Source organism: Nicotiana tomentosiformis, chromosome 4, assembly GCF_000390325.3.
Source record: "Nicotiana tomentosiformis chromosome 4, ASM39032v3, whole genome shotgun sequence".
Taxonomy (NCBI): domain Eukaryota; kingdom Viridiplantae; phylum Streptophyta; class Magnoliopsida; order Solanales; family Solanaceae; genus Nicotiana; species Nicotiana tomentosiformis.
In genome coordinates this window covers 63,646,786-63,659,133 of record NC_090815.1, presented here as the reverse complement: position 1 = coordinate 63,659,133, position 12,348 = coordinate 63,646,786, and the positions used below count along the sequence as shown (strand labels likewise).

Here is a 12,348-nt window from a genome sequence, read left to right as displayed (position 1 = left end):
TTACTTTGCGGCTGGCTGCTCTCCGTAGACCGTCTTGACTCCTCCCGATGTAGGGAACTTCAGCACCTGATGTAAGGTTGAGGGTATTGCCTTCATGTTGTGAACCCACGGCCTTCCGAATAGGGCATTGTACCTCATGTCTCCTTCAATCACGTAGAACTTTGTCTCTTGGATCGTCTCGGTGGTGTTCACTGGCAGGGTTATCTCCCCTTTAGTGGTTTCGCATGCCATGTTAAATCCGTTCAATGCCCGGACCGCCGGCACTACTTAGTCCTGTAACCCCAACTGCTCTACGACCCTCGATCTGATGATGTTGGCCGAGCTACCTGGATCAATCAACACACGGTTAACTCGAGATTTATTGATAAGCACGGATATTACCAGTGCATCATTATGTGGTTGCACGATGCCCTCGGCATCCTCGTCACTGAACGAAATGGTTTCCTTCGGGACATAATCTCGGGTGCATTTTTCCATTGTGATAGATACTTTAGTGCGCTTTATCATTGGTCCTTGAGGGATATCGACCCCTCCAATGATCATGTTGATGACATGCTGAGGCTCCTCTTGTTCGGCCTGTTTGTTGGCGTCCCTATTCCTGAAGTGGGTTTTGGCCCGATCACTCAGAAATTCTCGAAGGTGCCTGTTATTGAATAACCGGGCAACTTCTTCTCTCAATTATCGACAATCCTCGGTCGTGTGGCCATGAGTGTCGTGGTACTTGAACATCAAGTTAGGATCTCTTTGGGTAGGGTCAGATTGCAATGGTCGGGGCCACTTGGTCTCCTTAATGCGCCCGATGGCTAACACGATGCTGGCAGCATCAACGTTCAAATTATACTCTCATAATCTTGGTGCTTCCCTACACCCTAGCGGCCTGTCGATACCATTTTTGCTTATCAGACCTCGGCTAATGGGCCCTCGATCGTCTCTCTTTTTGTTCCTCGTAGGCTAACACCCGGATCCATTTCCCCTTCGATCCGTGCTGTATGGTTGGTACCGATCCCGGACCGGCCTTGGCTCATAATCGACAGCTCTCTTGGACCTATCATCGGCCCTGATGGGATAAACAAACCCAGAAGGGGCTCTGAGTTGGTCGTCCTCAACTCTGATCTATGACTGGTACCTGTTGTGGATATCGGCCCAAGTTACTGTCTGGTACTCTACCAAATTTTATTTTAGCTGTTGTGAAGCCAAGGAGCTTTGGGGGTTAAGTCCTTGAGTAAATTCCTGAACGGCCCAATTATCTGTGACCAGAGGTAGGTCCATCTTTTCCATCTGGAACCTCGACATGAACTCCCTGAGCATCTCGTTGTCTTTTTGTTTAACCTTGAAAAGGTCTGACTTTCTGGTCTCGACCTTGATGGCCTCTGCATGGGCCTTCACGAAAGCATTTGCAAGCATAGAAAACGAGTTAATAGAATTTAGGGATAAGTTGTGATACCATATCATTGCTCCTTTGGACAAATTCTCCCCAAACTTCTTCAGTAACACCAACTCGATTTCATCATCTTCTAAGTCATTCCCTTTGATTGTGCATGTATAAGAGGTTACATACTCATTCAGATCCGTGGTTCCATTATATTTTGGGATGTCGGGCATACAAAACCTTTTAGGGATCGGCTTCGGTGCCGCGCTCGGAGGAAAAGGCTTCTGGATAAACTTTTTGGAATCTGGCCACTTCAATATCGGGGGTGCTCCCAGAATTTGATTGACCCTGGAATTGTATGTTTCCACCTTTTTGTCATTGGCCTCAATTTTCTTTTCACCTGATTCCACCCGTTTCGTTAATGCTTCAAGCATTTTCATTATTTTGGGATTGACCCCGGACTTAACTTTACCGGTCTCTCGGTGATCTGCTCATTCCTTCGGATGTTCTCCCGAGATGGTTCGGGCTCAACTCTGCTGGGGGCGTGGCTTTGATTCTGCAGCTGCGCTATCGCTGCCTGCTGAGCTTGCAACATTTCGAAGATTAACCGTAGGCTAGCCTCATCGCCTTCACCTTTGGGTGCTTCTCGAGCCATTGGTCGGGGTCCCCTGCAAATGTTGTTTTCGGGATCAGTTGGCAGGTTGACATCGATGGCCACCTATGAGTTAGCATCGACCGAATCGTCAACTAGGACTCCATTGGGATCAGCAGGAGGTACCTCGTTGCTAGGCACCAGATTGTTTTCTTCGCCATGATGGCCAGACTCAGCATCAACGTTCAAGTGGGCAGACTGAGTGCAGCAGCTCCCCAGGTCGATGGATCATCATAGCGTGTCTTTGGCATTCATCACATTTTCGAACGAACTCCTTTGCATTTTTTTCCATGTCAATCCAGTAATAACCGACTCTGATTATTTTTCGAACTAGCGATTCGGCGCCCGAATGATTTCCACAGGTACCTTCATGGATTTTCCTCAAAACATACTCAGTATCACCCGACCCTAGACATATTGCAAGTGGGCCATCAAATCTTTTTCTGAACAAGGTTCCATCTTCGGACAGGCTAAATCGAATCGCCTTTGTACGTATGACCCTCGACTATTTTGGATCCGAGGGCAGTTTACCGAATGTGAGATATTCCACTTATTCCTCCAATCCCAAGTTAGGCTCGTCGAGTTGATCTCGGCGTGGCATTCTTCTACCACCGATCTCATAAGTTGTACGACTTCTCCCGAGTTGAACTTGTCGTCTTCGACCGACGACCCCAAGTTAGCGAGGGCATCGGCCTCGCTGTTTTGATCCCGAGGTAAGTGTTGCAAAGTCCATTCTTTGAACCGACGTAATGTTAGCTGTAATTTGTCCAAGTATCTTTTCATTCATTCCTCTCTGACCTCAAATGTTCCATTGACTTGGTTTATCACAAGGAGGGAGTCACACTTGGCTTTGATTACCTCTGCCCCGAAGCTCTTGGCTAGTTCAAGGCATGCAATCATGGTCTCATATTGGCCTCGTTGTTAGTAAATTTCACAGTCTTAATAGATTGTCTAATTATATTACTTGTTGGTGGCTTTAGTACGATGCCAAGTTCAGACCCTTTTGCGTTTGAGGCGCCGTCCGTGAAGAAGGTCCAGATTCTCGAGGAAGTTCCTGAGTTGAGGTATAGCCGGGGCCTTATTGCCGACACCATCTTTACTCTCTTTTGTATCTTTAGAGGCTCCGTAGACACTATGTGGGTTGTGCATGGGTGCTAGAAAGGTCAAACGGATTATGTCATATTTTGGATTTTGTTTCCACTAAATCTCAAATGTATGTATTTTGAAACTTAACAGGGAAGTAGCAAAATGAAACGGTTTAATGTAGTATGTATGAACTTCCTTCTGTCTAATTAAGGAAATCACGTCTTTTCTTGATCATGGGTTAATCGGGTAGAAAGTATCTAACATGCTTGCTCGGCCGGGTTCACTCGGTTGAGCGCCGGTCGCGCTTCCCGAGGATGGGCGTGACACTTCCTCTCTCGTTAATTACTGATCTGTAACCGTCATCGAGCGAGATCCGTGCCGTGATATCCGGTCGGTTGCGGATATCATGGCCTTCTATCAGTCGCCCATAACCGTTCATTCTTTTTTTGAAGTCTCAGAAATCGTCTCGAGTCCGGGGTGCGTCGTTTTATCAGGTCCGATGGCGAGCATTCCGTTCACTTTTCACGGGCCTCGATACAAAGAGTTCCCAGCTTCGATTTCGATTTCGATCTCATATATTCACGCTATTACTTTATTTGATTCACCGGGAAAACGGGGTGTGTGTTACCCCCGAATTCACCCGTATACAACGTTATTTTTAATAAAGTATTATCTCTAATATTAGTTATATTATAAGATTTTATATTATCATTTATTTATCGAGCTAACTAGCTAAATGGGATCAATATACATTATGTTTAAGGACCTATATTTTCTTCTTTAACTTTTGTTCAATAACTCACATAATTTAATAATTTTACGTAATTTTTTAAATTATATACTTATTAATATAGGGTACACGCATAAAGTACCCGAAGACAAGTTGCAACTAAAAAAAAAAAAGGATATGATCAAGATTGCATGTATGACAAAATACAATTATTAACTACTTTTTTATCGAGTGAAAGGTCAAAGTGTGGGTCATTTGTTAAAACAAGCAAACCAAGGAGATATTTTTGTCCTCGTTACGTTAATTATTTTGCCACTTTTCCCACGGGTCCAGTCGATACCATATTTGCATAAATCAAGTTCTCTAGAAGTCTTTTCCAAATATAGGAATACGTAAAGTATTACTATATATATTTTTCTACTATATAGAAATGGAAGTTGGGGTAGGACGAACACTGCTATATGTCATTGTGAGTTGGGGTAGGACGAACATATATGTCATTGTACTAAATTCAATGTGAATAGTACCATGTACTTGGTCCATTTCATTAAATGAATACATGGTTATTTGTCTATTATACCCTTGACCAATAGCATTAATTACTTTTATATTTAGGGTAAAATTGGTAATTGAGTTTCTTTATCCTATTTATCATTGAACACGTGTATTCCACTTTTCAGTGCCTATTTTTCTATTGCGACACTCCAATAGTACAATCAAGAAACCCCTACTATGATCACTGATCATCGCTATTTGTGAGACCTTGAATTCGTTTTCTTACACACTTTTCAATTTGGTTCCAAGTTCTCATTTCTCTGTTTCTCAATTTGTGTGAGTTTTTTACTTTTTTTTTTCTTTTCTTAATCACCCCTACTTCTTCCATGCCTCACTTCTTAGTTTTTATTTGAATTGCTCCATAGTGATTACTGTTTGTATATGGCCTCTACTGAATCTATGGTTTCTGGTAAGAATTATTACATTTTCATTTCTTTTCTTTGTCTGTTGCTAGATTTTAGAAACTTCAGGAGTCTCTATTTTGAGCCCTAAATTCCTCCTTAAATGTTAATGAAAATATGTGCAATTTGGGTCCTTTCGGCGGGGGGAGGGGAAAGGGGGTGGAGGGCATTCGATTGAAAAGAGACTTGTGCGATTTGTTAGTTTGGGAACAAGGTATGGGTGTACTTTATTTCTGATAGGTTTAGTGTTTCTCGATTCTTTCTTTGATTTTTGCATTTGTTTCTTGGTAATGAGAATTTGATGGATATTTGTTACTTTTTCTATTCTCTTGGATAGGCTCTTGCTGGATTTTATACATGCATGCCACTATTATTTCTATTTCCACATGTATGTTTGGAAATAGATATGTAGGTGCATGCTTGAGATACATAATTGTTTCTAATTTTAGTTGAGAAAGATGGTACTTTGAACTGGAGCCCAAGTTCCGTTCTTGGAGCAGTGTTATTGGACTTTACCATTTGCTCTCTTGGCATGATTATTCTTCTTCTATATTTTTTATGTAGTACTTGTGCTCATTGCAGTTCTCCATTTAGCAAGATTGAAGCGAAATACTTTCGGAGTGTTTTAGAGAAAATATTGAAGAAAAGCAGTTCCGCAACCAGGTTTGTTTTTATTTCCTATCGATTTGTTTTTTTCAGGATCATTGCATCGATATTTTTGTTTACCTTTTTCGTGGATTTTACTCTTCCTCTTCCAGTAAGGTTATCCATCTGTTGTATACCTGTTTACCCGAAAAATAGATAGAGTTGAATTTGTACGTAGTTCTAAGGTTATGTGGTATAACTTGACACAAATCGTAAAGAGTAAGTAGAAATATCGAATATTGACTATAAGAAAAGATACAAACCCAGTTGAAAGGAACATGATTTGTGAACAAGCAAAATGGAATTATGTGTGAAGCTAAAAAGGATAATCTCCCAATATGATTATGTATCAATAGTATTCGAGTTACAGTGTATTGATAATGTGATCCCCTTACAGAAATAATAGTCATCCCTCTTATAGTGGAGGGATCCTACTTTAGATATCATAAAAAATACATAGTGGGAAACCCATGATAAATCAGCTTTTCCCTAATTTCCGCCGAGATTCTCTCTCTTAGTGCGGCTTTAACGGCTCTTGTCTCTTGGCTCGATCTTGATTGGACTCGGTATTGGTCGGTTTCCAGGTTTACAGCTCGATGCGGGTTTGAGCTCGATGCCGACTCGGGGCCCGGCATTGATTCGGGCTCGGTGTCGGTTGGTCTCTGGCTCTGAAGCTTGATACCATCGCTTCTCATCATAGCTCGATTTGGACTCGAGCTCGATAATGATGTCGAACTCGGTATTTAATCTGACCCCGAAACTCGAAGCTCGTTCGTGCCTTCTTCAAATCTCACCTCGATATTATGAAGACGCTCTTCGATCCGTCTTCACCGATCGTACGAAGGTCGAAACGGTTTTGACCGTATACAATACCTTTTAAGTTTAAAAGATTGAGCTTTCATGTTGCTTACATTTCCCATGCATGACAACTAATTTGTATAGAGGATTCATGACAATCATGGATTAGCAGGTGCTTCAATATGTTTATGGAATTCTATTACACTGCCAAAACGTAAGCAAATGTTTCTGAACTCTCAAAATTAATTTAGAAAATAGTTCTTTTGAAAGAAAATGGAAGATGTTTCCTTTAGTACTTTTTTTGTTTTGTTCTTTTAACACAAAACATGCTGTAAACAGAAATTATCTTTTTCCTTATCGCAACAATGATATTTCCTTGGTAGAGACCATTCTCATGGCAATGCAGCATGTATCAACTGGAACTCATTTCTCAATCCATAGCCAGTAGAAATAGTCAAAGGAGTGTGAAAATGGTAATTCAAGCGCTCATCTAAGGTATTGATACTTCTTTTAAAAGAAAATCTATATATTAAGCTCATAATATATTGGAGTATAATTTTTCTTGGGGTAGCTTATAGCCTATTGTTCACTTTTAAGACTTTCCTTCAAGACCTCTAACTTTAGACTGTGAACATTGTCAAATCTTAGCCTTCTTGGGTTCAAATTTTCGAGCTAATGTAATTTTTTAAGTATATATGCTAACACAATTTAAGTTTTATTTCCGTCCTTTTTGATATACACTGAAGTAGTTATGTCTATATATATCTTGAGACCGAATACAAAAGACACTAAGAAATTTTTGAGACATTGCAAAACAGAATGACTTAATCGTTCAATGGCTTGACTATATCCTTTCGTAGAGTGGAAAAGGTGAATTTACTCGTTTTCATCAAATGAATTGTTCCTAAGGCAAAACCAAGTGAAGTTACTTTCAATATGATGTTTGAAAACATTGATGAGAAGTATATTTTTTGGCATTTGAATGTGTTTGTCAGTTGCCTTTTTTTACTTCATATTTGTTATGATCTTGCTGATGTGCTCAAATATTCCATCCATTATTTTTTTTATTATTTATTCTATTGGATTAGCTTAAGAGATAAGTTTAATTTTATGATACTTCCAGTTTTTTTTGCTTGAAAATGTGACGTTATCTTCTTTGAGAAATTACTTTCACATCACAATAGTGAGCTGTGAGCAGTATCCCTTTATTGGGATGGAGAAGGGAAAAGGTCAATGCAATACCCTGCTTCCTATTGAGGCTTTGACTGCACAATTACTCTGTAGTGGAAAGGAGGCAAATATTATTCAAACTTAAACCTTTGTAGTGGAAGGAAAATAGTAACTCTGGACAACTGCTGCTCTGGATAGTTTATCCCTTTGTATGAGTGATGAACTAAAAACATTCTGTTATCTTTCAACTTTACACTTTTTTGTATATAAACTATCATGGCAATGTAGCTATATCTTTTTTTAATTGAATGTAGCTATGCTAATAAGTGAACTATTAAACTTGTTGGAGTAACTTGGACCAATTATATAGTATTAGTTTTCGATTCAATGTGTTGAACTATTTTAGTGTTGGGCCCGTGCTCTGCACGGACATATTCTTGCTAGTTATTTTTATATTTTAGAAGTGGCAGTTGGGTGGGACGAACACTGCTACGGTTGATGGTACAAAAAGCAGTGGAAGTTATATTTTCTTGATATAGTGGATACTTTAGGAATAAATTAGTAATTTACCCTTAGTTTAATGCGTGTACCGATTTCGTGTAAGCACGTGTTGCCCTTTTAATTCTCTTCCTTTTGGTCACCATCTAATCCCCACTTTCTTCTCATTCTACTGGAGTACTTTTCCCTTCCCTTCTTTCTGTCACTTACCATATCTTCTCTGTTACTAAACTTTCTTCGCAATTGCTGCATTCATTTTGCTCTGCGCTTGTGAATCTCACCTCTGTGAAAAAAAAGCTCGGTAATCTCTCTTCGCTGTCTGCATCTTTTCAAAGTTTCTCCATTTGGATCTATTTCGGTTATGTTTCTCAATTTTGGTGAGTTTTCTCCACTTTTTTTTCCCTTAAATTTGCCCAACTCTTTGTGATGGAACTTTAGTGGCATCTCTGATTTGCACATTCATGTTTGAAAATAGATACCTAGGTGCACGCTTTTGGATATTTGATAAATGAAAATCTATTATTTTTTGGGTAATCAAATTTAATTAGTTCTTTTCCTCTTCGTATGAAAGTTGCAACAGATTGTATATTGAAAGGGATATTAGTTCTTTTTCTTTGTTGATCGGCAAGTGATGTTCATTTAACTGAGTGTCCGAATCTGGTTGTGAGAGTGAAGTTTTGAGTTTGATAGTTCATTTTGAATAAAAGTATGCCTTATCTCATGTGCTTTTCTTAAATTTTTCCTTTCGTACTTAAACATATGGTCTTGGAAAGTAAATTCTTCTCTTTTGGCTTTTCTATTTTCTTGCTTGCGAGTTACTTGGGTAATATGATACTTCATTTTAACGGCTATCAATAGTATATCATTTTGCACAGTACTGATACATAAGGTGTCTGATGATATGCTTGAAACAACTGAGTATTTTTTGTGACTCTTTACTCCTTTTACAGGTCCTACAGCATACTCACTTCGCATCTGGAATCCAGAAGGTACATTATTAACTTCTAATGGACAATATAGGTGTGCGTCGACATTTATTATTGAAGTAATCTACTCCCTAAGTCCCGATTTATGTGACACTTTTTGCTTTTCGAGATTCAAACTTTTAAATTTTGACCGTATATTTGGACATAGAATCTTTAAATTTTTTGAAATAAAATTTACATATTTGGAAACTATATAAAAAGTACTATAAGTCACAATAATAAATAATTTAAAATATTTAAAAGGCATATGACAAAATTGCGGTCAAAGAATAATTCGTTTGACTCTCGAAATCCAAATGCCTTTGCATAAATTGGGACGGAGGGAGTATTTGATTGCATGTGTATTTCTATTGCACTATTGTTACTATTTTGTCAGACTTTTCGTTTAACAAGAAAAATTATATAGTATATAAATTATAGCTTTTCAAAATTATACCAAGTAATAGATATCGATTTAACCAAATTATAGAGTGCTCAGAACAAAAATGACCAGAATCCTAGAAACTGCAAACTGAAAAGTGATGTTCAATCAGTTTATGCCTTTAGCATTTGACATAATATCTTTCTCTCTATTGTCCTGTGTATTCTCTCCATTGAAATTGGAGAGCTTTGCGCCTTTACAAATGGAGACTGCTCATCAGTCCAAGATGATCTTTTATTTCTGTTGCATTCCCGTCCTCTCTTCACCTTCCTCTTGCATTTGCTCTCTTCACCCCTTCTGGCGTTGATTTTTTGGTTCTTTTAGTTGATTCTCCGTGCTTCGCCATTACAGTTATTTATGTCAAACTTTCAGGAAGGTCATGTTGTGCGCTAGAAATATCTTTGCGAGTATTGTGAGACTTGCAACTTATCAAGTCCTTGGAAGCATACGTGAAAGGCAATACGGCAAGGGCTAGCTACTTCTTAGCTGGTGCCAAAAATTGCCACTGAAAAAGTTTGATAGGATGACCAAGAGGAAGCTCCAAAAAAGAAACCACAGACAATTCATGATCCTTTGTTCACTGATTGTAACAAAATCAAGATTAAAAAGAGGAAGAGGAAATAGGAGTGTCAACAAAAGGTGAGGAGCATAAATATACTCTTCTATTGAACTGCATAGTCTTTGAAATAATCTAGGATGAACATTCCTGAAACAATTATGGTACTTGTATTATATAGGGCATGCAAATAATTTTGTTATTGTGTTACCATTCCTATTGAGGCTTCTCGCTCATTATCTTTTGGACATGTTAGTATAGCTTTCAAATGGTTGTTGTGACTTAATGATGATTTTGTCTATAAATGATAAAATGGTTCTATTTTCATAGGCTAATAACCCATAATCTTATGAACTTGCTATTCACAAAAGTGGTAATCACATAGGATTTCTCTAGCTTTGAATCTTCTTTAAAGGTTTCATATATTTGTGCATGCACATGATGACAGATCATTGATGGTGCTGACTGTATACTGAGCCCAAGTTCATTGGTAACTTGTGGTCTCATTAAATAAACTTTTCATTGCTCAAAATGGATTATCCATCTTACTGCTTTCCTGTTGTGTTACAGTTGCTAAAAAGAACATGAATGAAAGACTTTGGTAGAGTTCTTCACAATAAGAAATTTAATTTATGAGATGTAACTAAGGGGAAGTTTATAAGTTTTTTTATGAGGAGCATCAGTTTCACTTCACTAACATTGTTAGCCAATTTATTTGTGTTAGTTAACAGCTGTGTACAGGGATGCAATCAGGGAACTAATGGTGTAGTCCTTGGAGTAACAAGCATGTCCAAATTATGTCGCCTTTCTTGGTGGACGCAGTATCAGTCCTTCCTGTCTACTTTCATTTGACATGACACCTCATATGATCGTGTAGTCTTTTAGATGATCTGTGTGTATTATTCATAGAGGGTGCCTTTTATTTTTTATCTCGAAACTGACAGAAACTGCCATAGTTCATTTACTTCCTTTTGTGTTAGGTTGTTTTGTCATTACTCAACCATATATATATGTATTTTTTTGATCAGTAATCATGTTGACTTATTTGAATTTATGAATGATACAATTCTAAGATTTTTTACACTGGCATATGTTTATTGATCATGTTTCCATCCTTTGTGCTCTAACAGTTAGTAAGAGTTACGGTGAGGGACTTAAAAGTTCATTTCTCTTATGTGCCTTAAACCCATGATGCATGTTTTCATCCACCAAGGCTTTTTTATCTTTGACCTAATCTTTCCTCGTGTAATGACTTATGTTTTGCACTGTGGCAGAGCATTGAGCAATTCTTCATGACTGTGGAGAGAGAAGATTAGTGACACATCTTGTGAATTGTATGATGCATTCGCATCTTCTTGGGTGTTTTTTCTGTAGAACATGGTCTTGGCCTACTTATCTCAGAGAGAGAAAGTTGTCGTTCACCAATTCATGACCACATTCCTTTCAAACTTAAGCATTTTGATTATTTTATCAGTGTATATACTTATTGACACTTCTGAGCTATCAACTACGGATTTTGTTCTTGTGTAAATTATATTCTTCTGTGTTTGAACCAATGTAGTACTATTTTACAGAACGATTGTTGTTATACCTAGAGTTGATAAACTAATTTAAATATTTGGTGGTAGATTGGATATATTGAAAACTAACTTCCCATTTAACCTTTTTAACTTTTCCATATCTCATACTTTCATTGCTTTTGTATATGGACTAAGCGAATTGAAAAAGAGTATAACAACAATGATGTATAACAACATTTTACATTGTATGTCCAATGATGTATAACAGCAACGTTAACTGTTGGGCCCGTGCATGCATTAGCTAGTTACTTGTACTACAAGAGAGAATCCTTATTTTCGAGTTGTATGAGTTTTATGGAAACCCAACCTACCACAGGTTTTGTGATAAGTGAAAGCATTCCAATTTGCCGGATGAAATATAACAATTAACAAATGAAACTCAAAATGCATATTGTTTAATCATGGCTAATTGTTAAATAGGGTTTATGCAAGGTATATTCATTAAATGACTTAGTGTAAACAGTGTGAACAAGTTTCTACCCATTAATCCCCAAAGGAAATTATTTCTTTGGATTTCGTAAATAGTGGTCCTAGCCTTAGCGAGGATTACATTAGCTTGCATGACTTAGTTAGAAACAGAAGCAGCGGTTAATTTAGTAAGAATAGCTATTTTGAGCAAATTAATTTTCTATTCCTTGAGTCAATTAGAAGAAAATTGGATTCGAGAAAAAGAAAAGTCAAGCTAAGTATTTTCGCTCTTAATTCATACATCTGCTGAATTTTTATTTTAGAATTGGCATGACAAAAAACATTTCAGAATATGGGGTAAAAGTTCTCCAAAACATTCTTCTTCCTTTTTAGGACATTTTTAGATGTTAATTGTGTCTTGAATTTTATGGATCCTAGTTATATTAGATTTTCTAATATTTTTAGGAAATTCATAATCCCTATAGGTTTGGTA

General features: G+C 37.8%; 1 long non-coding RNA gene across 8 annotated transcripts; it reads left to right on the top strand.

Moving 5' to 3' along the window:
• The first annotated feature begins 4,506 nt into the window (after window positions 1-4,506).
• On the top strand, window positions 4,507-11,494 carry LOC108948740 (uncharacterized). Of its 8 annotated transcripts, none has more exons than XR_001973484.3 (4): window positions 4,507-4,801; window positions 5,376-6,731; window positions 8,855-8,893; window positions 9,684-10,950. It is a non-coding gene; the product is annotated as an uncharacterized lncRNA (long non-coding RNA). The 8 variants fall into 8 exon arrangements; XR_001973485.3 differs by having other exon boundaries at window positions 4,509-4,668; XR_011415429.1 differs by having other exon boundaries at window positions 4,509-5,456; window positions 6,620-6,731.
• Window positions 11,495-12,348: the final 854 nt, after the last annotated feature.